Consider the following 3,345-nt stretch of genomic DNA (forward strand, 5'->3'; position numbering starts at 1 on the left):
CAATCTTTGGGCAATGACCATCTGACTTTTTCAGGTTGAGAAGGGGTATCTACACTAAAGGATAGGGGAATTAATTAGTTGATAATCTTGGAGAGGCTGCTCCCTCTGAGTTTCCAGATTCATCTGACCTAGGAACCCTTCAGGAATTAAATGTTCCAGGAAGGCAAACCTAGTGTATGAAACCTTTATAGAGTCTCATTTCAAGCCCTAGGTGTTCTTAAGACTCAACAGGAGTGATGCTGGCTGGGGTTTAGCAAATCGTGGGAATTAGCCCTATTTAATGAAGCTTGCATAAGAGTAGCCTCCAGAATAGCCTCTTGACTTCACTTGATCTCTCTTGGCCACTGGTGTCTTATTTTATTGCACTTCTTTTTCCTCTATTGGTCCAAAAGGTGCTGCTGATCCCACAGTGCCAGGGCCAGACTCTCCCCTGGAGTCACACCCCATGTTGTCAGGGAGAATTTTACCCCTGAATAGTTTGTCTCGTGTAGGGGGTAGGGCAACAGTTCTCATTGCAGAGCTGGGCTTAGAGAGAGAGAGGCCACATCTGAGAAGCAAAGAGTCTTCCTGGAAACAACTCTTAGGCCTTGTTATGAGTAGTCTTAGCTTCTGTCTTACAGCATTAAGTTTCATAAGGGCAAGCCTCAAAATCTAGGACTTGGCCTATTTTGGGGAGAGCCTGCAACGGTTGAGAAGGTACCCAGCATTCCCCAGATGGGAAAGTTTAACAGTTCCATGTATATGTGTATTTTTTTTCCCTTCAGACCCTCAAGGGACTCTAACGATACTTTAGGATCAGCCTACCATAGTCTGAGATATATCCTGATATTAAATAAAGCTATACAGAATTACAAGGCCTTGTCTCTGTTCTGGATTCCAGGAGTTTGGATTGCTTAAATGAGCTATCCAGAGAAGGTGCTTTAGACATTCACCTAATGGATGAGACTGAAAGCAGAGAGGTTTGTTGTGTCTAGAACCTAAAATTTTTGTAACACAATGTAAAGTACATACACTATCATCTTTTACCCTGCATTCTAATTTATCTTAGACCCAACCAGATTGACTTCATTTTAAACTCTAGTTGAGGCCTGATCTCTTTTTTGGTTATTTTAACTGTTATTGTATATAGCTATGCTAACTTTCAGCCACTGCTTGTTTTTTGTAAAGAAAGTTTTATTGGAACACAGCATGATCATTGTTTTTATACTGCCTATGGCTACTTTCACCCTATAACAGCAGGTGAGTAGTTGTGACAGAGAATTTATGGCCCACAAAAACCAAAATACTTACTACCTGGCCATTTACAGAAAAAGTTTGCAGACCCCTGTTATAGAGGAAGGACAAGGGCACATAAGTATGCAGAAGACCTGGATCCAGTCTTAAGTCCACCACTTAGCATGACCTTGAGGAAGTCACTTAATATTTCTGAGTCTAGGTTTTTGGTTCTGTAAGATGACGTTAATTGCTAATTCACAGGCAAAACAGAGTTGTAGTGATGATTTTAAACTACTTGGAAAACAATAAAGGTTTATACAAACCCATATTAATGCCTCCATCCAACTAGAATGGAGTGTATTATGTGAGAAACTGTATTGTCCAGTGTTTTGGGGTGAATATGATTTTCATACAGTCATACAGGAGGTTACTATTTATGAGGTGATTGTGTTGTATTACGAGGAAGTCTTGCTGCTTCCAGGCTTTGCCTGTGATTCCCACCACACAGTCAGCACTTGGCTGATTGCACTGTTCTGTGTATCACTTGTGCCTCTGCTCAGGTATCACCCTCCTCCCACTAGCCTCTTTAGTGTGAATAAATATTGTGCCTTGGAATTCAGCTCAGGTGTAACTACAGCAGGACGCCTTCTCTGAATGAGTTGTCGCTCCCTGGCATTTGTTTTAAGCCCATCGTATAGCCCTGATGTTGCACTTTCCACAGTGAGTTATAGTAAACGCTATGTGTTTTGGTACCACACTAAACTGAGCTCCTGAAGGGCAGGGTCTGAGTATCAAATAGCTTCATTTATTGAGGCAGTACCAGTGCCAGATAATTTGCCTTTTTAATTTTTCCAAGTATACAGTTGAGAAGGTGTCATTGTCCATATTTTACAGATGAGGAAACTGAAGACTGGAGAGGTGAAACTACTTGTCCTCAAGGAAATAGCAAATGACTGGCAGTGCCACACCCAAATCTAGAAGACCCCAGCTCCATTCTCACTCACTATGCTACTCAGGGGTCCTCATTTTTGGAGAATTCCTTATCTAGCTTCTCACAGTTTTGAGGTTTTAATTGAATCAAAATTCTTTACAATGTGAAAATATTTACTAAAAGCCAATATCTATGTTATTTGTCCTTCTTCACCTCTTCATGTTTCTTAAACAGAGGCTCCATCTACCCCATCCTTTCCAGTCTGCAACGCCAGCAGTTATTACTCGCTTATCTGTACTGCATACTCACCTGAGCCTGCAATGCAAACTGAGTGCAAAGTGAAACTGCACATTTTGCAGAAGATTCAGAATTTCATGAGACATTTGAAAGTGATCATGGAAAACCACTCAGAACATATAAACCCTTGAAAAATGAGAATGCAGCAGAGTTAGAATAGTTAACAAAAAGAAAAATAAAAAGTGAAACTGATGATAGAGAATTGATGCTTCAAATGAGAATTGTTTGAATGTCAAAAAATTGCAGGGACCTCTTGGGAAATCTGATGAAGCCTCAAATGTGTATGCAAAAATGACCTTCCTGATGGGGATATTAAGTCAAATGTAAAACAGACTGTTGAATATTCTTTCTTTGTCTTTATTCTAAGAATTAACACATGATATAAATTCCAACAGAAACTAAACTTATTTTCATAATGTTAAAGTTTCTCTTTTCAAAGGTTTTTTTTCTTCATATAATTCATTTTGTATCATTTGCCATGAAATTCTCAGCTGATCACAGTACCCTCTCTCCCTATCCATGACTGGTTAATTGAAGACAGGCAGTCTGACCCAAAAAGAGCCAAGTCACTACCCAGAATCTTAGAAAGAGAAAGAAAAGCATCCTTGGTTATCCAGACTAAAATTTGCACATTTAGGAACAGTCTGTGCCTAGGTTTCTTGCTCCATGGACCAAAGAGCTGACAAAATCAGTCTGCAGAGAGACAGACTAAAGCACAGATTTACAGCAATGAGAGAAAAGAAAGCCCCTTCCTTGGTCCCAACACCCAGTTACATTTTTGCCCTCAAGTCTCCCCAGTAAATTTCAAGTGCATTTTCCTTTTGGTTTCATCCAATACAGTTACTTGGGTTTCTATCACAACTGCAGTCTGAACTAAGTAAGAAGGGCCTCTCTCTAGCTAC

Source organism: Tamandua tetradactyla, chromosome 18 (assembly GCF_023851605.1).
Source record: "Tamandua tetradactyla isolate mTamTet1 chromosome 18, mTamTet1.pri, whole genome shotgun sequence".
In the NCBI taxonomy this organism is placed as follows: Eukaryota; Metazoa; Chordata; class Mammalia; order Pilosa; family Myrmecophagidae; genus Tamandua; species Tamandua tetradactyla.